Source organism: Brassica napus, chromosome C3, assembly GCF_020379485.1.
Source record: "Brassica napus cultivar Da-Ae chromosome C3, Da-Ae, whole genome shotgun sequence".
Taxonomy (NCBI): Eukaryota; Viridiplantae; Streptophyta; class Magnoliopsida; order Brassicales; family Brassicaceae; genus Brassica; species Brassica napus.
The window spans coordinates 63,097,488-63,125,058 of NC_063446.1; the positions used below are offsets into that span (position 1 = coordinate 63,097,488).

A 27,571-nucleotide genomic window follows, 5' to 3' on the forward strand; every position below is an offset into this window, starting at 1 on the left:
GGGGTTTCAGATTTTTAAACCATGAGCGACTAACAAGCCTGATCAAACCGTGTCATCTAATCAACATCTTGGTAAACTTGTTCGCCTGAATATGAAAGATTGTGTTCATTTGACAAGTCTGCCTGACATGGCTGATTTAGAATTACTTCAAGTTCTTGATCTCTCTGGATGCTCAAAGCTCAGTGTTATTCAGGGTTTCCCACGAAACCTGAAAGAATTATATCTTGGTGGCACTGCCATAGAAAAACTTCCACAGGTTCCCTTGGGTCTTGAAATCTTGAATGCACATGGTCAACATTTTTGTAAAGAATGCTCTGACTAATGTTGAGCGCCTGGCAGGAGAGCATCATCGGAAACGGAAACTCGACAAATCTCTGGCGTTTAGCCTTCACATGCAGGGGAAAATCTAACATTTGATATTCCTTCAGGATCTTCTGTGATTATACAACTGGGTCAGTGGCGGACCCACGTGCAATAGCATGGTCATCTGACACCATAGAAATACTAAAAATTAAATATGCAAGCAACAATTGTTAATGACTTCTGGTGTATTTGGTTTAGGTGGTGCTGAAAGAACCTACAGAACCTGTGTTCGAAGACCCTCATTGACACCTGTAATTAATATTTTTTTTTTATTTATCTTTATTATGATCCTTCATAATAAAATTTTGGGTTCGCCCCTGAACTGGGTTCTTCTTGGAGAAACACGCTTGGAATTGCCATATTAGTACAAGTTACATTTTCGAAGGATTACTGATAAACCCTAGATTAGGGAATATCTGATCGTAACAAGAAAGAGGAGAAAGTATAGAAGAAAGGATAAGATGATTAGATATTTGTTGTGATCAATTTTGATCCCCATAATGTTTACACGGCACATGCTTAAGTAGAGAAAGGAATAATGGAAACGACAACGTATTCATAATATTATAACTCAAACCCTCTTTTTCCCAGAGAGTCTTTCCTTCTTCTCTTCATAACTCTTTAGCCACTCTTCACTCCTCTCTTCGATCTCATTCTCTTCTGCACAAATGCCAGGGGCACTGCCAGCTTATCATTACCCTCCCGTAGAAGACCCAGCTTGTCCTCAAGCTGACTATGCGGAAACTGGTCCTTCAAGCGCTGTAGAGGCTCCCATGAGTTTTCGAATTCAGGTAACCCCGACCACTTAACCAATACCTCAATCTGTTCTCCTTTCGCAGCTTTCCTTATACTGATCAACTCCTCCGGTTTCAGCATTCCAATCAAACGATGATGACAAGATCAAGGGAAGCTCCTGTACTGGTGTATTGGGTTCCACTGCCAGCTTCAGTTGTGAAACATGGAAAACCGGGTGGATGAGGCTGTGAGAAGGTAACAGAAGCTTATAGGCCACTTTCCCAATCCTCTTCTCCACCTTGTAAGGACCAAAGTATCGGGGCGCTAACTTCTCCGCTCTTCGATATGCCACTGAGCTTTGCCTGTAGGGACGCAGCTTAAGATACACCCACGTACCCACCTCAAACTCCACATCTCTACGCTTCTTATTGGCTGACGCCTGCATCCTAGCTTGTGCCACAGCCAGATTGTCTCTCAACTCCTGCAGCAACTCATCTCTTCCCTTTATCATCTCTTCTACCTCTGCGTTGGCTGTTGGCACATCACCAAAGCGAAGTAGCTTAGGAGGATCGCGACCGTAAAGTGCCTTGAACGGGGTGGTGTTGGTAGCTGAGTGATGCGACGTATTATACCAATACTCAGTCCACGGTAACCACTGAACCCACGACGACGGCTTACGACCCGCAAAACATCGCAAATAAGCTTCCAAGCAGCGGTTAACCACCTCTGTTTGACCATCTGACTGAGGGTGATAAGCTGTGCTTTTGTGCAACGCAGTCCCCTGATTTTTAAAAAGTGCAGACCAAAACTGACTCAAGAACACCCTATCACGATCCGAAACCATTGTTTCTGGAAAACCGTGCAGTTTGATCACTTCTCGAATGAACACTTCCGCTACTGACCTCGCTGTGAATGGGTGTTTCAGTGGGATAAAATGAGCGTACTTAGTAAGCCTGTCGACGACCACCAAGATAACATCAAACCCTTTTGAAAACGGTAGGCCCTCCACAAAATCCAAACTTATGTCGGTCCACACTTGTAACGGAATCGGTAGTGGAGACAACAACCCGGCCGGCGATAAGGTCGAGTATTTATTCTCCTGGCACACTGCACATGCCTTAATAAACTCTGTGATGTCTGCGCGCATTCCTTTCCACAAAACCTCTCTTGCCATCCTTTTGAATGTCTTCAGTACCCCCTCATGACCACCCACACTGCTGTTGTGAAACTGTGTAATGAGCGTAGGAATGAAAGGCGATTTGGCCGGAATCACCAATCTGTTATCCTTGAGGAGCAACCTGTCCTTCACCGTATAACCTTCAGTTCCTTCTACTCCCTCCTGAACAAACTTAATGATTTGCTGGAGCACCTCATCCTGAGCTACTTGCAATGCCAACTCCTCCTTATCAATGGTTAAAGGAGCTGTCAATTGAAGCTCTCTCATCTCCTCTTGACCAGGAATGCGCGACAACGCGTCTGCCACTCGGTTTTCTTTGCCTGGCCTGTATTCGATCGTGTAATTCAAACCCAACAACTTCGATGCCCATTTCTGCTGCTCAACCAAAACTGCTCTTTGCTCCAATAAGTGTTTCAGACTCTTCTGATCCGTTCTGATGGTGAACTTATGCCCCGTCAAAAAGTGTCTCCACTTGGTTACTGCAAATACAATTGCTAACAACTCCCTCTCATAAACTGATTTCACGCGACCCTTACTCGAGAACCCCTTGCTGATGAAGGCTATTGGTCTATTTCCCTGTGACAATACTGCTCCAATTCCAACTCCAGACGCGTCTGTTTCCACCACAAACGGCTTGGTGAAATCTGGTAATATCAGCACGGGTAATTGTGTCATTGCTGTCTTAAGCATCGAGAAGGCTTGTACTGCTTGAACCGACCATTTGAACCCATCCTTTCTCAGTAAATCAGTAAGCGGTCTGGCTATCTTACCATACCCTTCCACGAACCTCCAATAGTAACCTGTAAGCCCCAAAAAACCTCTTAACGACGTAATATTCTTGGGCTGTGGCCACTGCTTAACTGCCTCTATCTTCTCCGGATCAGCTGCCACCCCTTTTCCCGAAATAATATGACCCAAATATGCTATCTCTTCCTGCCCGAAGGCACACTTCTTCTCATTGGCGTAGAACTCGTGATCCTTCAGTAACTGCAGCACTATCCTCAAGTGCTCCCTATGCTCCTTCTCAGTCTTGCTGTAAACCAGGATATCGTCGAAGAACACCAGAACGAACTTCCTCAAATACGACTTAAAGATCTCGTTCATAACTGACTGAAAAGTTGCTGGAGCATTGGTGAGCCCGAAAGGCATCACCAAAAACTCATAGTGACCTTCATGAGTCTTGAACGCAGTCTTTCCAACATCCTCAGCTCTCACCCTTATCTGATGATATCCTGATTTCAAATCCAGCTTAGAGAAGATCGTTGCGCCTGCCAACTCATCTAATAACTCTTCGATCACGGGTATCGGGTACCTATCTGGTATGGTGCTCTTGTTCACTGCCCGGTAGTCCACACAGAAACGCATTCCTCCATCCTTTTTTTTAACCAGCAAAACGGGACTCGAAAACGGACTTATACTCGGCTTAATGATCCCTGCCTGTAACATTTCTCTCACCAGCTTCTCTATCTCGTTCTTTTGCGTATGTGAGTAACGATAAGGTCTTGCGTTGATGGGTGAAGTTCCCTCTTGCAGAGTAATCGCGTGCTTTCTAGTGCGTTTGGGGGGTAACCCCTTTGGCATTTGAAACACCCCTGCAAACTTCTTCAGAAGCGAACTCACCGCCACACTTGGACTCTTTTCCTTCTTCTTCTCACTACTCTCAAACAACATCTGTAATTCTAGCAGATAAACCACATCCTCCTTGTCGCAAAGTTTCTCCATTGCGTTCAACAACACCTCCTCTCCTTGTCCCAAAAAAACCCCCAAAACCCCCCCCCCCAACACCTGTGCGATTAACAACTCGGGATCACTACAGATTGAAACCCACTTCTCCTCTACTTGGAAACGTAGTATGTGTAGACCCCAATTGATGCGAGTTTCTCCCAACTTAGCCAGCCACGAGTACCCCAGCACCAAATCAATTGTCCCTAACTCAAACTTCAAGAATTCCTCTTTGATTTTCACTCCTTGTATCTCAACTTCAATGCCTTCACACTTTCCAGAACCCGCAATGACCTCTCCATTGCCCACTGCTACTCCAAACCCAACGGTCTCGGTCACAGCTAATTTCATTTCTTCCACCAACTGCTTTGCAATGAAATTGCAGGTGGCGCCAGAATCAATGAGAACTATCACTTCCCGCTTGCCAATCATTCCCTTCATTTTCATTGTCTTCTTTGATGTTATTCCCACCATTGAATTCAATGACAACACATGTAGTTCCTGCTCGGGGGTACCATTCTGTTCCTCTGACCTTTCATCCTCACTCAACTCGTCTTCGTCTTTGTCTTCTCCATCCTCCAGTTCTAACTTCTTAAAACGTTGAAAAGCTTTACAACGGTGTCCCGCGAAAAACCTTTCACCGCAGTGTCTACAAGGGTTCTGAACCGTTCTCCTTTGGTCATTGCTCTTGTTATCTCTCGGAGAATCGCTCGACTTCCTTGCAGGTGTGTTCTCACCATGTCTCATTGAGCTAGAGTTAGACTGATAGCTCCTGTGATTCGAGTTTAGTGCCGGCGCAGAACTAGTCCTTTGGAAGGACCTAGACTGGTAGGCATTGCGCTCGTTCTCCTGCTCTTCTATGATTTTCGCCATATCCACAATCTCATCCATGCCTACTGGCCTCAACCTCACCACCTGTTCTCGTAAACTACGCTTCATACCGTGCAAGAAGATCTCCTCCAAGACATCATTTGGAACGTGAGGAACCTCAACCGAAAGCTCTTCAAACCTCTCGCGGTACTCTGAAATAGTCCCCGATTGTCTCAGCCTCAGCATCTGGCTAAGGATTGTACCCCCACTCGTTGGTTTAAATCTCCTTTTCAGCTTCATCTTAAAATCCCTCCAATCCAATGGCTCTTCCCTATTCTGAATAAGCCTCAGCCAAGTCACTGCACTCCCAGTCAGGCTTGACATTGCCAAAGACAGTTTTTCCCCTTCATCGGTCTGGTTAACCGAGAAGCATTTCTCCATTCGGAAGATCCAGTCATCTGGGTTCTTCCCTTCGAAATCTGGTAGATCGAGCTTCTTAGGTGGTGAATCGAGCTTCTGGTAAGCTGCGAAACCCGACGATCCAGCCTGAAACGACGGAGTGTTGATCTCCGTCGACCTCAAAGGAACTGCCGCTTCCGGTACAAGCAAAATGCCTTTCTCGGGGCGCATCTGCAACCCTTGTGCCTTAGGTGCCGAACCTTCGGACTCGATGTGACTCTCCTTCGACTCGACCTTCTCATGAGGTGTAACCCCCGTCTTTTGCTGCTGAAACATCGCCATCAACTGAGCATGGCGCTCCTCCGCCTTTTTATCGTTCTCCAGGATCGATCGCTCACTCTTCGCCGTAGCATCGCGTAGCTCATCGATCGCAGTCGCGAAACCGCCGATCTGTCCCTCCAGCGCAGAGATCCTCTCTGTATGGGTCTCTTGCTTAGGAGGCATTTTCGGCTCTGATACCAATGATAAACCCTAGATTAGGGAATATCTGATCGTAACAAGAAAGGGGAGAAAGTATAGAAGAAAGGATAAGATGATTAGATATTTGTTGTGATCAATTTTGATCCCCATAATGTTTACACGGCACATGCTTAAGTAGAAAAACGAATAATGGAAACGACAACGTATTCATAATATTATAACTCAAACCCTCTTTTCCCAGAGAGTCTTTCCTTCTTCTCTTCATAACTCTTTAGCCACTCTTCACTCCTCTCTTCGATCTCATTCTCTTCTGCACAAATGCCAGGGGCACTGCCAGCTTATCAATTACTATGAGGCTAGTGGTGGTTTTAACATTACTAAATGTGTGTTAATGTGATAACTACTGTAGATCAAGAAACACTCCATCGTTTTCATCATCGGATTACCTGCAGGAGCTTTCTGATAATGATGCTCGTGTAGGGATTTCAGCTCGAGCTTTTCAACTGATTTGCCATCCTGTTCCGGTGGTTACTTAACTGGGTTCTTCTTGGAGAAACACGCTTGGAATTGCCATATTAGTACAAGTTACATTTTCGAAGGATTACTATGAGGCTAGTGGTGGTTTTAACATTACTAAATGTGTGTTAATGTGATAACTACTGTAGATCAAGAAACACTCCATCATTTTCATCATCGGATTACCTGCAGGAGCTTTCTGATAATGATGCTCGTGTAGGGATTTCAGCTCGAGCTTTTCAACTGATTTGCCATCCTGTTCCGGTGGTTACTTCATGCCAATGCAGACGATAGCTTCTGAATCAGGAACAGAAGTCACAGATTCTACTCACAGCGAGTTGGAGGTAGAACACTTATGTGAACTCACTAAGCTTCCATGGGACACGCAGATCAAGGTCGTCCAAGATGTAAGAAGTCTTTTTGAGCAAGATTCACGGGCAGTTCGGTCTCAGCAATAGATTTCATCTTGACGAAACTTCACGTGCGGCGTGTCCGAGACCAGGCCTTAGATCCATCTACGATTAATCTTCGAGTTATTTTTGGGTTCACCCGTTTCAAATTAGATATCTTAAAAAAAAAAAAAAAACAAAATATTATCAAATTATATTATGTTTTTTAAATAAAAAATAAAAAAATAGTAGTTACAAAAAAAAATTTTAAAAATTTTTTTTAACGTCGTCAGCAAAACACTAAACACTAAATCCTAATCCCTAAACCTTAAACCCTAATCCTAAACCCTTGGAAAAACCCTAAACCCTTGGGTAAACTCTAAACCCTTGGGTAAATCCTAAATCCTTGGATAAATCCTAAACTCTAAATAAAAACACTAAACCCTAAAACTCTAAACCCTAAAAATCTAAACCCTAAATCCTAAACGCTAAAACTTGAGTGTTTTAGTGTTTAGTGATTTTGATTTAGAGTTTAAGATTTATCCAAGAGTTTAGGGTTTACCCAAAGGTTTAGGGTTTAGTATTTAGGGTTTTAGGGATTAAAATTTAGGGTTTAATGTTTTGCTGACGACGTTAAAAATATTTTTTTTTTGTAATTACTACTATTTTTTATTTATTTTTTTTACCATTTAATTTTAAAAAGATTAATATAATTTGACAATATTTTGTTTCCTTTTTTAAAAGATATCAAATATGAAATAACACAATCATATTGGTTGGTGAACCCAGAAATTCACTCTATGAGGTGAACCCAAGAATAAGTCTTAATCTTCAGTGTAAGATTTTATGATGCTTAAAATTTAAATTTGTAAACAGATAACTGATCCAAAAATGCTTAAAATTAATAAGATATATATATATTGTTATATATATTGTTGGACCATTTAAAATTTAAATGACAATTTTTTATTAGAGATAAAAATAAAACTCTAAATTAATATAATATAGAGGGATTATTAATGCTTTTACACCCAGAAAATTCAAATTATGCTGATTATAGAGAGAATAGGTTACAAGAGATCTTCGTAGCATTGTTCAGGCCATTAATAGAATAGATAAAAATAATAGCATTTAAAGTTAAATATATATATGTTGCCAAAAAAGAGAGCTGAATATAGAATTTGGTTAAATATGCCTTGAGAGAAAACTCACCAAGTTGATCAAGCTATGCCGAAACAGGTTAGAACCTGTTTTCGAATGGGAAGACAAATTTCACAATATAAATGTTACATATACAAAACAGAAACTAGTCACTTAGTGGTGACCCAAAAAATACAACTTATCTAGTGAAAATAAAATCTAGCAAACCCAAAAACCGAAAAGAACACAACACCTAGCCACAAATACCTCAAAATAACAGAGAGGAACCGAGTAGCAAAGCTCATTGTACTCTCTACAACTGATAAACCTCTTCCCGAGGAAGTTCCACTACAATCTCCTTCGATAACAACATGGTTTGGTTCCTCGTACACCAAACTTAAACCACAATTCACAATCTCACCTGCTCCATCTATCACTTTGAATTTTATTGACGCCTCGGTAGGAACACATTTTTGATGTTCTGGCGAACCTTCTACATGATTTGTTATGTGGGAGCAACTGGTGTAACCGATAAACACATGGTCTGAATCAATCTTGCGCGGTTCAATCCAGCCTCCACCAAGAATGCAGCTGAAACGTGTACATGTTCCAAGTTCGTTGGTGAACTCACAAGTGCATTCAATTGAAAAACTGTTGGTTTCATCTTGAATGTGAGGGAATGCAACAACAGCGCATAGCACTATTGTTGAAAGTCTGTTGTCACACCAATGTGGTGGAAACTTCAGCTTTAACGTTGATCCAATCATGCGATGGTCAAACCATGAAGGTACTTCACTCCCTGGAAAGGAAGTAATGAACAAAGCTTCTGAAGCATGTCCCTGCAAAAGTAACATAGAAACCAAAACAAATCATAAACTGTTAAAGAGATTCAATTAGATACATAAAAGTGAGGAATGAGACCTCTTTATAACATCTAAGCGCATCTAGCTGGCTTTTCTTTTGAGCATACGTTGTGATGATATTCTTTGCAGCTTGTTCAAGAATGTTGCAGTTGGTGAAAATGAAGTTAGAGTGAACCTTCTCCATATGCTTAAGAATGGCCAATGGTGTTGCAACTGTCTTCAGTTTGTTGCAGCCATGTGCATCTAAGATCTCTAGATTTGGTGGAAGCAGTGGAATTGAAGCGAGATTCTTGCAGTACTTCAGGTCAAGCAGTTTCAGATGACATAGTAGACTGATGTCATCTTGCAAGTTGGTGATCATATCATTCCTGCTTAAGCATAGACGCTGCAATGAGGATACGCCGTTCACACCACGTCTTAGTTCACGTAAGTCTTCCACTTGTGACCAATTCAACTGCGATATCTTTGGCATGTCTGTAATTGATGTCCCGTCGAGCAACAATATCTGCAAGCATTTCATGTTTTCAACAGGAACTGGAAAAGTCTTGAGCTTTGAACAAACCAGATAGCACCAGTTCTTGCAGAGCTTTCAGCTTCCCCAGGCTTTCTGGAACTGCCACCAAATCTTCGCAGTCTTTCAAGTTCAATACAATCAATGTTTGGAGCTTCCACATGGTTGTAGGAAGTTGACTAATGGCTGTTCCATCTAAGTGTAAATTCTCTAGATTATTCGAAATCACCCGGAAGTTCTGAAGGCTTTTGCAGTTGGTGAGGATGAGAGTTTTCATAGAGATCAGATTGATATTTTGGGAGAATCCGGAGACTCGTGCAACCTCTCATGTTGAGGAAAACAAGACTTTGCATGCGTTTCATGCCCTTCGGCAACTGTTCCAAACTCGTGCAGCCTTCAAGATTCAATCTCTGGAGACTTTCAGCATTTAGCAACCCTGAAAGATTTCTTAACTTGCTTGAGTAGCTAAGATCAACCCACTTAAGCTTTGGTGTTTCCTGCGATGAATATTAAGTTAAATGAGTTTCCAAATGGATGGGTCAATGGATGGGTCATATGCCCCGCACACCCGTGCAGTTATTTGTTTTAACTTTTAAAAACATACAGTAGAAATGTATTGTACATAAATATTATTATATTAGAGTTACATTGTTTTATTGAAAGTTGTTTTATTTTTTATTATATATATACTATTTTATCAATATTATATGTTGTTTTGTATTAAATGTATTTTTTAGCGCATATTAAATTATTAGCAGCATAATAAGTTATTAATTATTTGAAGTTTTATGTCAATTTTAATTTATTTATGTACATTAATATTTTTAAAAAATTAAAATAGTTATTATATATAAATATAAATGGACTATTTAGTTTATGGAATGGTAAAAATGAGTTTATATTATATTATTTGTATTAATTTTTATATATACAGTTAATTACAGGTAAAATTAATTAATAAACTGTTAACTTTAGAAAATATTTTGTTAAGATATATAAAATTAATTGATTGTCTATTTTTTAAGAATGAATCTTTAAGTTAAATAATTTTCTAACCTAAAACCTATTGACGATAAGTGGATTTATCTCTCTTCTATATTATTTAAAATCATTTTCGACTTCCAATGTCTGACTCTGTCCGGAATAAATGATGAAAAGAAACTTAAACAGAGACACACCTTAACACCATCCAAGACCTCTTCAATCGTGCTGTAAGGCAGGTTAAGGTCGGTAAGATTCTTGGGGTCGAAGTCTTTGGGAAGGTTCTTGAAAGGAAATTTCAGCCAGTAGAGATACCGTATCTCATCTAATGGAAGCTCAAGCTCATCAGGGAAGTTTAGTTTGCAGTCAGCTTTGCATTGTCGATGACAGTGAGAACTATACAACTTCAGATACCTAAGATTACGCATGTTGTTGAAGGTACATTTGTCCAAAGAAAGTTCCTTCTCCATTTCAGACATGTCAATAAAAATACCTCTCACAATACCTCTCACCATGTCGTCTCCCTGCTTGACCAATTAAAGACAATAAGTTAGTAAGTTGGCAATTTCTTAAACAGTCGAGAGCTAAGTGAGCTTCTAGTTTATCATGAAAATAAGGTTTATCTTACCGCTGTTTTCTTCAGAGCATGAAGGCCTTTATGGTTGAACAGCCTACGCGATCCTTGGGAAGCAAGTTCCTTGCCAAATGTATACAGCAAATCGTGCATCTCCACTCGTCCACCAGAAATGTTAATCAAAAACTTACTGGCAAGATCCTTTAGATCAGACTCCACTAAACACCTCACGTAATACTCATCCCCTGATCTAAAGAAGCACGCAACATCAAGAAACACATCTTTTTGATGCGGACTTACCTCATTATAGCTTATCTGCAAGAAATCTTGTATCGTCTCATTGGAACTTTGTGACAGCTTGCGAAGTGCCTCTTTCCAGTGAGCCTCGTTTTTTCCATTAAGCTCTCCACCCAATATCTTGAGAGCGAATGGGTTTCCTTTGGCATACTCCGAAAATTCTTTGGAAAGATTCCTGAAATTTCCCACAGGATTGACGACACCAAAGGCATAATGGCTGAAGCACTGCAAACTGTCTCTGCCACTTAATCTAAGAACCTCATATATTTCATCAACCTCCCCTTCGATCACTGACCTATCACTCGTCGTGATAATGATTAAGCTACCTTCCTTAATCCAGTCGCCATTGCCAAGAAGAACTTCTATCTGTTTCTTGTTAGTCACGTCATCAAGAATAACAAGAGACTTATTACGGAGTAGGTGTATTTTCAAGGACTCAGCTTGCATGGAATCGACGACTTCATCCACATATTCCTTCCTCAACAACTCCTTCGCGAGATATCTCCCATTCATCCTGCCGCTTTTACTCAACTCACGCACATCTACAAGAAAAGCGTGGCGCACAAACTTGCCTTCACGCTTTTCATACAGGATCTTTGTCAAGGTGGTCTTACCAATACCCGGCATCCCGACAAGACCAAGCTTAAGAGTACGGTCTGCGTAAGAGTTTAACATCTCTTCCAACTGATTTAGACGTGTTTCTATGCCGAAGGAAGGAAGAGCCGAGTCTGAAGCAGATTCAGCCGTTTCTTCATCTCCTGCACCAGGATTGTCAATGGGGATTACTCTTTCCCGTGTTGTCGAATTGAGAGTTAGCTCTTTGGTCACTGCCTTTACAATCTGAATGATAGATTCACTTTCTTTGCTGTAAGACAAGTGAAGAGAAGGACTCATAAACATTTATAGCCAAACAATAATAAACTAGTCCAAAAACTATATATATATATATATATATATATATATACTAGGTGTTTTCCTGCACCATGAGCAGTGATAAATTTTTAAAAGTTAAATTATATTTAAAATGAAATTTATTAATATTATATATTTTATTATTTTTGACTAATATTTAATATAAAGTTGATTATTTAAGCATAAAATTAAGAAAAAAATAATTTTGTTTATTTTAAATTATATTTAATAATATAAATGTAATATATTTAAAATTCAAATCTTAGATAAAATTTTTATCTATTTATTTTGGTTAAATGTATTAAATCAACTTGTATAAAATTACTAAAAATCATATAAAAATTGTATAGTTATTAAAAATTATAACTAAACAATATTTATAAAATTTGTAGATATCTAAAAGAAACTAATGAAATTATGATTAACAATTTATTAATTTTTTTAAAAAAAAGATGTAGAAAATTTGAAAAATATTAGTAATAAAAATTGTATAATTATAAAAATACAATTAAATAATGTATTTCGAAATTTATAATGCATATTTCAATATATTTATTTTAGTGATGATTTATGAATTAGTACCATATTTTAAGAAGTTTAACAAAAATATAAATCAACATTAAATGTAATGTATTAGTTATTGTCATATTCTATAAAGTGTACCAAAAATATATGTCAGTAATAAATGTGATTGTCCATGTCATATTAACTGTAAGTCATGTCATCAATCTTGTTAGTCATGTCATCATTTTTTTGTAAAAATGATTGTAGATATGACATGTGGCAAAATCACTTCGCAAATATAGTTTAGGGGATATAAGTTGATTTATAGGTCCATAAATGATTTAATTTCTTTTTACAAGTGTACTGATTTCTAAATTTAACAAATCACACATGATTATTTTCAAATTTACATCTTTGTATTTTTAACATATTTTTCAAATCCACTAGAATTTACAGTAAAATCAAATATATAAGTAAATCTATATAACTGAAAGACATTAGTTTTCAACTAGTATTTAAAAAAATCACTAAGGGTGTGTATTGAATTATGCATTTGAAATGATTTGGAATGATTTGATTTCCGGTGAGTTTTAACATGATTTTGGATGAATTATGAAAGTTATTAGGATTTTAGTTACACAATTCCAAGATCTCATCTAAAACTAACTAGGATAAGACCCGCGCCTTGCGCAGGGTTAGGCAATGAAGTTGAGATTTTTTAAACTGGACATGATTCAATATTTTGAACATCCAAAGAAACCGTACATGGGTAATGTTTTTTAAAAAAAACATCCAAACCTTAACATCGCACAGAACCATATCAATGGTCTCACCACCACCACCAGTTGTTTGTTTCCACAATCGAATAACCTTCACCTTGATCGTCCAGCTGGTTTTGAACGGTTTCAAATCGACAATAGAAGTAACAGATGAAATATTTTGTGAATCGATTGTTTGTTCTTATCGGCAGTGTTGCAATATGATGTGCTCAACCAATGGTGAAAACCGATCTTTTTTTATAGTAATATATTTTAGGTTAAATGAGTCGATGATTAAGAAAAAATCTAATATTGCATTTAGGGTTTGACTGGTTCAAACGCAGCGGTTGTGGTTGCGGCTGCGGGAGTTTGTGGATGCGGGCGGTTGCGGTTTCTAGCGGTTTTAAGAGATTTGTACGACTGGTACTGCGGTTAAAAATTGGTGTGTTTGCGGGTGACTTATAACTGGTTAACTACCAAATACCGTAATAGTCAAATAATAAATTAACAATATTTAAATTTAATATAATTATAAAAATATCAAAAATCATAAAATTATAATAAATATAAAATTTCTATTTAGAAAGTTATAATTTTAATTTTTGAAAATTTATTGAAATTGTTTTTATTATAAAATTTTATAATATTAATTAAAATATAATAGATATATTTTAATATTTTCATAATTTCAATTTAATTTTTTTATTAAATATTTTTACTTTTGTATATATATTGTTTTAAAAAAAAATAAAAAAATTTTACCCTCCCGCAACCGCCCGCAACCGCAAACGCTAGCTGGAGCCAGCTTTTGAATTTATGAGATTCGGAGCGGTTTGAGGCGGTTTAAAGCGATTTGAGTGATTGTTGCAAACCGCCGACAACCGCTACCGACCGCAAAAGCTGCGTTTGCGGGTGGTAGCGGGAAAACCAGTCGCCCCCTTAATAAACATTAACTAAATTCCCTTAAAAAAATTGGAATGTTTTACCTTGGTGAGAAAGTTTTCCATTTTACTTAGGGACTTGCCGTCATAGATTTTTTTAGAACCCTCTAGCAAGTAAAAATATCTTTTCTAGTAAAAATCATACCATTATTATTATTATTATTTTTTTGTAAAAAAGCCATAAAAATCATACCATTATTATTACATATTTAGTTTTCCGTAAGTGCTCCAATCTATATTTAATCAAGCCTTGGGGATTAAGTTTTACCATATTCAATTTATTTTTCCATATCCTTATAATTCAGAAGTGTGCATGCCAAATTTATTCAACTTTCGACGATAAACCATGTCAAAATCCCGGTTTGCGAGAATTCAAATGATACTCATACCGACTGTTTTATTTCACATATGGTTCGGTTCTAATTAAAATTATAAACCGGCCACCAGCTATACCTTGATCAAAACTCTGTTATTTACAAAACACTATTGACATAACTTCTATGGTTTCTTTCCAACTTGTTCATTTGATTGTGTATTTTTAATTAGAACCAGATACATGAGCACTTAATCCCAACGTCTGACTTAGACACGATACATGACGCCATGGCAACCAACTATCGACAGTTCCATGGTCTACGCTAATTATTGTTCATGACGTCTTCTTAGCAAATTATTCTGAGTAATAAAAGCTTCAGAACCATACGGATTACTTTCGATAGACGTGGCCACGAGACAGTATCAACTTTACTGTATGAATTTTTTTTTATTAGGGATGAAACGCTTCGTTTATACAGTGTTTGATCGTTTTTAAATTATGTGTTTCTTTCGTTATATTACATGAGCCTTTTTTTTTAATATCGATGGATATGGTCACATTCTCTAGCATTTAATCATGGACTCACCAATTTCTCAATTGATTATGCAGCTGACACGTCACTTTAATTAACATCCTAATTGATTGACACCTAAGATGGGCTATTTTTTTAATTAATACAAAATTGAGGTTACAATTTTTCAAATGTTCCTCAATTAATATATAAGAGATACTAAGTAAACTAAAAACTCAAATAAATAATTTAAATTCCTTAGAAATCTGATCAAATTCATTACTTAAAATATTTCTAATAACATTGAATTACATTTTAAAATCATTTGTTGAATAATCTTATAGACATTCTTACTACGAGAGAGTGAATCTTTAAAATCCATGTTTGAACGGATGATTCATCATTTTTTAATACAAATCCCTTCAAATTTGAGACTGAAACACTCTAATCAATAATGACTGATTTAAGTGATTTTGTTTCAATTTCTAAACTTATGAAAGTCCAGGAACATGGTACCTCGTTTCAGTTAAAGTGAAGCCGAACTTTCTTGAAACGACTCCTAAAGCGTCTCTCCACTTGTCGAACTTTTCACCTTTGCAAGTCCTAGCCAATTCCCAAAACTTGTTACCGAACACTCCGTTCAGATCTTTCACATCGTTTGTGTCTACCTTGTAGAAGATCGGAATGACCACAAGTTTTCCGGAGTCAACGAACTCCTTGATCTTCTCCAGCTCGTCCAAGCACCACTTTGACTTCGCATACTCAATTGAGAAGATAGCAAGCGCGATCTTTGACTCCTCGATTCTGCCAAAGAGGGTGGCGATATCTTCACCTCTAGGAGCTTTTTCGTCGATGAAGACATTGATTCCATCTGTTTCTAAGGCCTCCACCAGATGGCTGACGAAATTCGTCCGCAATTCCCCTCGAAAATTGATGAAGACTTGGTTGTGCGGCGGGGATTGCCCGGAGGAAGAGGAGGAGGCCGCCATGGTCGATTGGTCAAGCGAATTTTTACAGAGCAGCAATAAACGATGAGAGAAGAGTGCAATCATTAAGGTATTGTGCGCTTTTTAAAAGTATTTTTCATTTTCAGCAGGTGTGGAAGACAGAAGACCATTAACCAAAGAGTTTTTTACACCGCAAGTCAGTTTCCAAGTATTATTTACATGCTAAAAACCAAATCATTACAACTAAAGTCATACATCTGACTAAAGAGTTCATACTATCTTATTAAATTGATTATTTATTTTTTTGGAACAGATAAACAAAAATTAAAATTAAAAAACTTCTTCATCACATTTCACTTTTTGGTATCTCAATCCATAGTGCATCATGTCATCTATGTTGCAGTTTTCTTCACCGTACTTTCTGGTCCTCCTCCGTCATTGTCGATGAACTTCAGCCAGCTCGAGTCGAAGCCGTAACGGTTTGTCTTTTCCTTCGCAGCGAAATCATCAGAACATCTCCCTCCTCGACGTTCACTACAAGAAAACAACGGTATTCTGACGGACATTCCGACGGAAAATAAAATCCTCGGAATATCCCGAGGAATTTCCGAGGAAACACAAAATTTGGTTTCCTCAGAATTTCCTCGGAATATACCGACAGAATTCCGAGGAAATATCAATCCGTCGTAATATTCTTATGGAATACCGAGGAAAAATGTATTCCTCGGAAAAAACCGATGAATTCCGAGGATATATTATAGCCGTTAGAGAGCCGTTGGGGGATTTTAAAAATTCCGAGGAAATTCCGAGAAAAGAGCCGTTGCCGTCGGTATTCGTCGGAATTTCCTCGGTCTGTCGGCAGGATTTCAACTATAAATACAAGCACCCCTCTTCCTCTTCATTCACTCCATATCTTCATCTTCCCTCTTACTCTCTTCACACACGAATTTGATTCATAAAAAACATGTATTCTTCAAATTATTTTCGTTCTTGGATCGATCGACCTCATTTGGATCCGAACACGAGATTGCTTTTGGAAGAATACCAACGAGGTATAACCGAATTCATGGGGTTAGTTCACCGACAACCGGATGCAAAAACAGGTATGTTAAGATGTCCTTGCTCTAATTGTAAAAATAAAAAGGTTATTAAAGAGTGGGATGTTTGGACTCATCTATATTTGAGTGGGTTTACACGAAGTTACAAAATTTGGTATCATCATGGGGAAACTGATTATGAACATGGTAGTACTAGCGAACCTCAGCCAGCGGTTAGATTAGAAAAACCAATTAGAACGGATGTAGATTATGGTGTAGGTACTGAGCAGAAGGTAAATGATCATTTTAGAGGGGAAGATTTACCCAATGCATAAGCTAGGAGATTTTATGATTTGTTGGATGCTGGAAAGCAACCATTGTACGAAGACTGTGTGGATGCGATTGCTGATTTTGTAAAAGGTATTCTACCGAGGATAATGTAGCTCCTGGTTCATACTACGAGGTTCAAAAACTTGTAGCTGGTCTTGGTTTATCGTATCATGTAATAGATGTATGCAGCGATAACTGCATGATTTATTGGAGGGCGGATGAACAGCGGGTTACATGCAAATTTTGTGGAAAGCCTCGTTATAAAGATACGAGTGGAAGAGTTCCAGTGCCATATAAAAGGATGTGGTATTTGCCTTTGACGGAAAGGTTGCAGAGGTTGTATCTGTCTGAACGCACAGCGCAACCAATGAGATGACATGCGGAGCACTCAACAGATAGTGAGATCAGACATCCTTCAGATGCAAAAGCGTAGAAGCATTTCCAATCAAAGTATCCCGACTTTGCGTATGAGAGAAGAAATGTCTACCTTGGTGCATGTACTGATGGTTTCAGCCCGTTTGGGAAGAGTGGAAGACAATATTCTCTATGGCCAGTCATTCTTACACCATACAACATACCCCCAAACTTGTGCTTGCGACGAGAGTTTTTGTTTCTCTCGATTCTCGTTCCCGGACCAGAGCATCCTAAGAGATCACTTGATGTGTTTTTTCAGCCACTAATATATGAGTTGCAACAACTATGGGCTCAAGGTGCTGAAACATACGATGTTTCGTGTAAAAAAACTTTCAAATGCGGGCAGTACTAATGTGGACAATAAGTGATTTTCCAGCATATGGTATGTTATCTGGATGGACAATGCATGGAAGGCTATCATGTCCATATTGTCAAGATAACACTGATGCTTTCCAACTAAAACACGGCAGGAAAACGTGTTGGTTTAACTGTCACAGGAGATTCCTACCACTGATCATCCATATCGTAGGAGTAGGAATTTGTTTACGAAGAACAAGAGGGTGTTTGACAGTCCACCTCCGGAAATTTGTGGGAAAGATTTGAAGACACAACTAAGAGATTTTAGTGCAGAAAGGACGCCAGACGTCGGTGGACATGAGCGTTTTCCGGTAGATGCTGTTGGAGACCTACATAACTGGCACAAAAAAGTATTTTCTGGGATCTGCCATACTGGGAGGATCATCTGCTAAGGCATAATTTAGATGTCATGCATATTGAGAAGAACTTTTTTGACAATCTCATGAACACGATCCTTAATGTTCAAGGTAAAACAAAGGATAATTTGAAGTCAAGACTGGATTTAGTCGATATATGTGCTCGTTCAGAACTTCATGTTGATGAGAATGGTAGAGCTCCTTTTTCCCATATACCGACTTGATGCAGAGGGAAAAGATGCGTTCTTTGATTGGATTTCAAACGATGTGGAATTTCCAGACGGTTACGCATCTAATTTGCGTAACTGTATCGACATAAAGGAAGGAAAGTTTACTGGCTTGAAAAGCCACGATTGCCATGTAATGATGCAGCGCCTCCTTCCGTTTGCCTTCAAGGAACTATTACCACGAAATGTTCATGAAGCAATTGCAGGGATAAGTGGTTTCTTCCGCGATTTATGCACGAGATCAGTGACTCTTGAAGGTATTAAAAATTTGAAGACTAACATAGCCGTGATTCAGTGCAACCTTGAGAAGATATTTCCTCCCTCATTTTTTTATGTTATGGAGCATCTTGTTATTCACTTGACAAGAGAATTGGAACTTGGTGGTCCTGTGCAGTATAGATGGATGTATCTGTATGAGCGGTATATGTTCCATTTGAAGAAGATGGTGAAAAATTTAAGTAGGGTGGAAGATTCTATAGTCGCACAGATGATCAATGAAGAAACTTCAAACTTTGCCGAGTACTACTTTCTAGTAGAAGTTCAGACCAAAAACAGAAGACCTGCTCGACATGATGATAGAGGCGAACGGGCAACATATCATGTTACGGTTCCAGAAATTTTCACAGACGTTGGACGACTTAGCGGAAAACCAAAGGAACGTCGACTTACTGAGCAGGAGCGCAGTAATTTGCAAACATATTTGCTCACCAACTGCGAAGATGTTCTTCAATATGAGAGGTAAATAAATTAGCTTACAAATTTTTATTTTAACAAGTTAAAATTTAAATCTTAATTAATTACATTATTGTCATCATATGTACAAGATTTTCATGGCAGAAAAGCGGTTCGAATATAGATACGCCACAGAGGACGAACTAGAAGAAATGAAGCAGAGAGAATTTTCTGGATGATGTTTACTTATGTGAGTGCTTTAAACAAATTAAAATATCATTTATCACATATTTATACTATTTCACATTTATTGATATAACATATATATGTGCTATTAATAGGTGTCTGCTGGTTTGGCCAGAGGTGAAACATTTGACGATTGGATACGCGAGATGGTCGTTGGACCAAACTTTGTTGTGAAGTCATATCCGAGATTTTGTACTCGAGGATATGCATTCACAACTCAGAAGAGGAGACGTTCGAGTACGACTTATGATGCTGGCGTTTGTTCTGCATCAGGAGATGATGTATACTACAGACACATACATGAGATTTTGGAAATCAAGTATTTGTGCATGGTTGGATTGCGCTGTACTGTTTCTATTGTGATTGGCATGACAACACTCTAGATCGAGGTGTGAGAACAGATGCATTTGGTGTTACATCAGAAAATTCGAGGCTAAAGCTGCAATATTATGATCATTTCATTCTTGCTTCTCAGGCCGATCATGTAATTAAATGTTAATTATTCAGAATGATTCATCATCATGTGTATTAATTTATAATTTTACTAATAATTTTTTTAATGTTACAGGTTTGTTATATCAAGTACCCCCGGGTAAGGAACAGAGATGATCCATGAGTTACTGTTACAAGACTCAACCCGTGAGGCCGAGTTCAGGAAAGTTCTGAGCTGGAAGACCCACTACAACCAAGCACATCCGACAACTTAAGTGCAGCAGAAGATTTAGCTGGAGTTGGCCTTGTAGTCGATTTAACCGACTTCGAAGAGGAAGCCGTCGTTCACGTAGAGGATGAACCAGTGATTGGAGAGTTTCACCAAGATCCAGATTCAGTTTCATCTGGTGATGATGACTGGGAAACAGACTAGCATCGACTTTTTTTTTTTATTAGAAATACCGAGGAAATTCTGAGGGAAGATAGGTTTTCCTCGGAATAGACCTTGTCGATTTAGGGATTTGATTATAGAGTCTTTTTCCTCGGAATTTCCTCGGAATATTTCGACGGAATTCCGAGGAAGATAAGGGTTTCCTCGGAATTTTCTCGGAATATTCCGAGGAAGTAGGGTTTTTAAACCGAAAACAACGTTTTGCGGTTTGAATAATACTTATATAACCATTATTAAGTGTCTTAGACTGATTTTTTTTTTTTTAACGCTTTGTGTAATATTAAATGAACCGTAAGGTTCGTAGTTCTTACCTAGCCAAAGGCTAACAAAAACAAATGCAAAAAACACCAGAGTTGCAGAAAATCAAGTAGGCATCTTATAACAAAGAAACTCTAAGGAGTCAAAGAGAAGACCTCATCAGTAACAGAAAGTGAGGATCAACGAGAAGCATTCAATGAGTTTTAGAAGAGCATAGCCCAAGCTCGAGCTATTGCAGTGTCACACACGATGAAGTGATCTACCCACTCAGATGCATTGCCTACAATATAGGTTCATTGCCACGTGATTTCGTTATGGAGAGATATAACCAAGACACCAATATGATATTGTAATCATTAGGGAGGCAGAACAACTCCAAGAAACATAACCAAAGTAACACAAACGGGTTGAAGCAGAACGTCGAAAACGCTCGAACTATGCAGGAGTCAAACCGAAAGAGGCCAGCACAGGACCGTGATAAGATGCTTGACCAAGCGAGGAGCTGTAAGGGAACCGGAAGAATGCAAACCAACCAACCAAACAGTCCTACCCCGTAAACAAAAGCAGAGGGGAGGCAATAAACGATGAAACAGATAAGAGTACAACCCAGATAAAACACATCAACGAAGACTGACAGCATCATCTCTGTGGAACCGTCAGAAGACTCAAACAAGCAAAGAGGAACAACACCATAAGGATAATTAAAAAGTAGAAAACCCACAACGAAACACCATTGATCAAAGCATACGAACTGAGATAGGAGGAAGATAAAGGCCATTGAGAACCTCAAATCCGACCCCCAACCAACACCTGTCCAAAAGCTGAAGAGACAATGAACCAGCATAGCCTTGATCAGTCATGAATGATGGAGTCGTGTGCGGGATCTGTAATAGCTATCCCACGAATAAGATCCAAAATCTGAAAAACTTCATAGAACATGCAACATCTAAATCAAAACAAAGGAGAAGAAGACGAGAATCCTCTCCGCGCCGCCGTCGAGGAGCGATAGACACCGGAGAGGCGGAGAACTACCGAATGAAGACTTGGAGGCGTGTCTTAAACTGATTATGAAGTCAAAAATTTGTTCCTTACCCTAGTAAACACTTTTCCGATTGTATGAACGAAATCCCCACAACATATAAGAGAAACACTTATACACTTTAATGAACGGTAAAGGGAATACTTACAATTCGTTTTGAAATTTTGTTATTTCATAGTTTATGATCATCTATACAAAGATTCCTTAATGGTATGCATTGCATTTGTATAAGAAATGATATAGGGCAAAAAAAATTGATGTTTTGAAACCCCAAACATTTGTTCCTCCGAATTTCCTCGGAATATTCCGAGGAAATTTCGAGGAACAATATAAACCAACAGATATACATGCATAGGATATTTTTTTCCTCGAATTAATGAAATATCCGAGGAAATTCCGACGGATATTTAAGTGTCCGTCGGAATTTCCTCTGAATATTCCGAGGAAATTCCGAGGAACAATATAAACCAACAGAAATACATGCATATGATATTCTTTTTTCTTCGAATTAATGAAATATCCGAGGAAATTCCGACGGATATTTAAGTGTCCGTCGGAATTTCCTCGGAATATTTTCATTTAAACCGGGCAAACCAGCCGCGAAATATTTTCCGAAAATTGAAATTGAAAAACCGAGGAAATTCCGACGGAAACTATCCGTCGGACCCTAGGTTTTATAACGACGAAACACTTCTTCTTCCCCATTTCTCTCTTCTTCCTCTCCGGCTCCTCTCCCTCCTCTCCGGCGATCTCCCCCTTCTCTCTCTTCTTCCTCTCCGGCGAATCCTCTCTAAACCTACACAAATCATGTAAGGACCCTATCCAACTCTCTTAAGTTCTATTTGTTAGGTTTTTGTGTAGATTTGATAGATTTTTGTTAGGGTGATTGGTTAGGATTTTGATTCGGTTGTATAATAGGTTTAGAATTGTGATTTGGTTGAATAATTTGTTTTGTTGAATTGATTTAGAATTTTTCTATCATTTTTTTATTATTTTTGTATTTATAAAATCAATTTTTGTATATAAATTTGATTTTTGTGTATAAATTCGATTTTTGTATTTTACAAAACGATTTTGGTATATAAATTCGATTTTTTGGATTTTACAAAACATTTTTAATATCTATAAAACTTTTTTTGTGATTAAAAACTATTATTTGGGATTTAAAAAAAAAAATATATATATATATATAATATAAATTTCTATATTTATTAAACATTTTCAATATTATTAAAACTATTTTTGTAATTATTAAATTATTTTTATTTATTAAAACTATTTTTTGTTTATTAAATTATTTTTATATATTTATTAAACATTTTTAATATCTATAAAACTTTTTTTTGTGATTTAAAAATATTATTTTGGATTTAAAAAAAAAAATATATATATATATATATATATATAATAAATTTCTATATTTATTAAACATTTTTAATATTATTAAAACTATTTTTGTAATTATAAAACTATTTTTATTTATTAAAACTATTTTTGTTTATTAGAACTATTTTTATATAGTTATTAAACATTTTTAATATCTATAAAACTTTTTTTGTGTTAAAAAACTATTATTTGGGATTTAAAAAAAATTAAAAATTTCTATATTTATTAAATATTTTTTGTTTAATTTACAGGTCTCATGATGATCAGACCCGGCCTCGACAGCGTCGTGCTCGTGGTGGTACGGGGAGATAGTCTCGGGATTCCAGCCATTTTCAGGATTCATCTTCGCCCCACAGCTCCTACCATACATCTCCCTCTGCTGCACCCGCTCCTGCTCCTCTCGCTCCCGCTGCTGCACCCGCTCCTGCTCCTCCGGGAGTGATGAGTGTTGCGGAGTTGGTTTGACAGCCCGGTCGTGACCATCTTCCATATCTCACTCTGTATCCACATGGACGGGGTCAAACATGGTAATTAAACATATTTTTTTTTCATTAAAATTTGATTCATTATTAAGCGTTTGTTCTTTTTATTAAGTTCAACCGATCCGGGAACGGGATCAGCGCATGGATCAACCGTATGATGTATTCGGTCCTCGACAAGGGACATCTGACTTTCACTGACTTCCCTACCGACAAGCAGCATCTGTGGTTTCGTCAGTTTGCGGTAAGTATTCTAATTTTTTACTTATATTTTTAATCTTTAATATAAATTTTCTACTAATTGTGTTTTTTTTTTTTCAGCAAGAATTCAACAGGAATTCCAATGAGACGCTCTTTATTTATCACCACTTCGTCCATAAAGTTATGGACAACTATGAGAAGCAGATCCACGAGTGGAAGAAGAAGTGGGAAATCAACAAGGTTGTTTTTAATTTATTAAACAATTTTTTAATTTATTAAACTATTTTTTAATTTATTAACCTATTTTCTTTTTTTTTTTATTAAAAGGTCCCAAAGTCGATAAACAACACGGTCCGAACGGAGTTGTGTGCGCATTGGGGTAAGGAAGAGACGAAAGAAACTTCTTCCACCAACTCCACCAACCGCAGGAGCGACCGTAAAGGGAAGGGCGTCTTCAAGCATAACTTGGGTGCTCAATCTATTGTCTCTTTGGGGGATCGCATGGTAAGTTCAGCCGCTTTTTCTTCAATTATTTAAGTTTTGAAATTTTATTTTTTGTGCATTTCTTCTAATTTCTAATGTTTCTTTAATTTTTGTTTTTTTCAAGGCGGAAGAAAATGATGGCAAGCCGGTTGATGATCTCGAGCCGTTTGATGATCTCGCCCTAATGAAGAGGGCGTATACCAACAAGAAGACCGGCCAGATTGATGACGGTCTTGTGAGGGAAGTGGTCATCCTCGTCCAAACTCAGGTGCAAGACGAAGTGTCTCAGCTTCAAACCGAGGATGACGATTCAATGGCTTCGACCAACTTGTCCCGTTTTTCGAATCAACGAAATCGTTGAATCCGTAAGTTCTTTTTTTTTTAAAGTTCAATTCATTTATTTCTTGATTTAAATTTGGCTATTTTCTATTTCAGTCGGTTCCAAAGAAGAAGGGACGTTTGGTCGGTTTGGGTCGTCGCACCCGATCGGTTCCTTCTTCTTCTGCACACCGCCCTTTGTTGATCCAGAAGTACTTACGGCTCTGTTGAAGGACAAGGATGATCGCATATCTTTTTTGGAGACCCAGATGGCGGCTCAACAGACGGGCTATGAGGAACAGAGGAGGCTGAACCAGCAAATGATGGAGATGATGCAGAAAATGTACCCGAACGAGGTGCTCCCGAATGTGCAAGACCCGTAGTTTTTTTTTTTCAAAAACTCGGAATGTTTTATTTTATTTGTTACAACTTTGAATATTATCTAATATGTTTTCAATATTAATTTTAATTTTATATTTTCGAATTTAAATTTCAAAAATTTTATTTTTTTAAAAAAAATATTTTTTTTGAAATTCCGAGGAAATGAACCCTTGGAAATTTCCGAGGAACTTTTCCTCGGAATATACCGAGGGACATCTTCTTCGGAATATACCGAGGGACTCATTCCTCGGAATTTTCCGAGGGCTCCGTTCCTCGGAAATTCCCGATAAAAATTCCGAGGAACATTTCGTCAGAACTTCCGAGGATTGGACCATCGGAAAGTCCATCGAAATATCCCTAGGAAGTTCTCCCTCCGTATATTCCGAGGAGCTTTCCGACGAACTGGTGGTCCTCGGAGTTATTTCCGACGGAATTCCGAAGAAACGAATTTCCGAAGAGTTATTTTCGAGGACTTGTTTCGTCGGAATGTCGTCGGAATAACGTTATTCCGACGACATACCGACGATTTTTTTTTCCCCTCGGTATGTCGCTGTTTTCTTGTAGTGGTTGTTATCTGCAACTCATCTCCGTTGTACTCCGACAGTAGCTTGCATATGACGCCCAGAACAAGTCCGACGAGATCTCCAACGGAACCGCACATCTCTGAAGCCCGACGAGATCTTCGACAAACCAACACATTTCTGCAGCCAAGCCTCGTCTCAAAGCTCTACTCGGCGTCGTCCTCCGTTTCATTTTTGCTTCTGCCGTCGTTCCGTCTCATCCACATCTCTGAAGCCGACGAGTTCTGTCCAAATTTCTTTTTTGCAACTTAGGTCCTTGAGTATTCTTTTCAATTTGACACAAAAATCTTAAATGTGTATATTTCTCCTCAATTTCAGCCCAAACTTTTAGATCGTACAATCCAGCCCCCCCACAATACGTAAATATGTATGAAAAATGCAATAAACACCAAAAAACACACATAATTGAGTGAAATGAACAAAAAAGTTATTAAGAACCATTATAATCATAAATATGACTATGCTCCTAATAATATGACATGATTTTAATGTTTTTTTTGCAAAATTTTGTAATTACAAATCATGTAGACACAAAATTTTGATTAGTAATTTTAAGCTTATAATAATTTCATAATCATGATAATCAAAATTTACTATTGGTCATGTATGTGAACATGTGTGCATATATATAAGTGTACATGTGTACATGTTTAGATGTGTACATGAGTATATTATTAAAGGCATGTATAAGTAGAATACAACGTTGAGATACATTTTTTTGTTTTTGATTTACCTGGATACATTCGGCATAATTGTTTATAAGTTTTAGTGTACATGTGTACATTAAAGTTGATGGTGTACATGTGTACAACATATATGGTAGTGTATATGTATACAAATACTTGGAAATTAGGTAGATTCCATTCAAAAATGTAGTGGCAGTAAACTATGAAATTTCTTAATTATCATTATATAAAGCATTACAAAATTGATTTTAAGTTGATCGTGAAGAGGAATATAATTTAAGAGAGAGTTACATATTTAGACACATTTGTCTTTTTTCTTACTCAATTAAACATTTTATGTATGTAAGACACAATTGCTGATTTTGATGCAATATTGAGACCATAATACCCTTCTGCTAAAGAAACAAGATTGATTGCGGTAATGAAAGCATAAAGGGAGCTTATTAGATGTGTTATTAGTTTAGTTGACATTAATTGGTTTGTATTTCCCCAACATATTTTATTGGTCATTATTACAAATTATAATGTATAAAATTTTATTTTATGCGTAAAACAAATTATGATTTTTTCTCTTGTACATTTTGATATCCATAATGTATATATTTCTTGTAAAATTTATAATATATATATATGGATGGTGCAGTCGTGGATGGGAGATATGTGAACTTGTGGACGAGATTTCGTGGACGAATTCTCGTGGACAAGGTTTTCAATCTTACAAGAGGTTTCGTAGACGGGATTTCGTGGACAAAGTCTTGTAGATGGTTTTAGTGGGTTAAGTTCATCATTTTCATAAAAAGATGATCAAGCTTTTCTTTCATATATAGTAAATTATCATCAAAAGAACAATAACTAATTTCAAATGGACCAAAAAATTGTAACTAAAGTTCTTTTAACAAAGTTCCATGGATGAGATTGTACGAACGAAGTTGTGAATGAAGTTTTATCAACCTCTGTATACACTACCACCTATGTATCCATTAACACCATAACCTCCACTCATGTATCCACAACCACCTCCACTGTACCACCACAACCTCCACCTTTCGAATAACCACACATCCACCACCATTGTATCCACGAGTCTCTTATATCTACCCTCACGTTTTCCATCTTCGTAACCACCTTCTCCTCCATAACCACCACAGCCTCCACTGGATCTATCTTCTTCATCATCAAAGAGATTGCTGGACATGGAAATTGGGATATGAAAAGCATGGGCGACATGTGAATTAAATGTTGCATTAGAGACATCGGCTTCACGGCTTAAGAAGCTTCTTACTTGTCTTGCTTAAGAGAAAATAAAAAAAAATATTTTTTTCTCATAGTTTTCCTGGGATTATAAAATCTGAAATAATGAGAAGAATAAAAGAAGAGAGAAAAAAAGAAAA

General features: G+C 37.6%; 1 pseudogene; it reads right to left on the reverse strand.

The window, feature by feature from the left end:
- Positions 1–7,760: 7,760 nt before the first annotated feature.
- On the reverse strand, positions 7,761–16,101 carry LOC125583818 (annotated as a pseudogene).
- Positions 16,102–27,571: the final 11,470 nt, after the last annotated feature.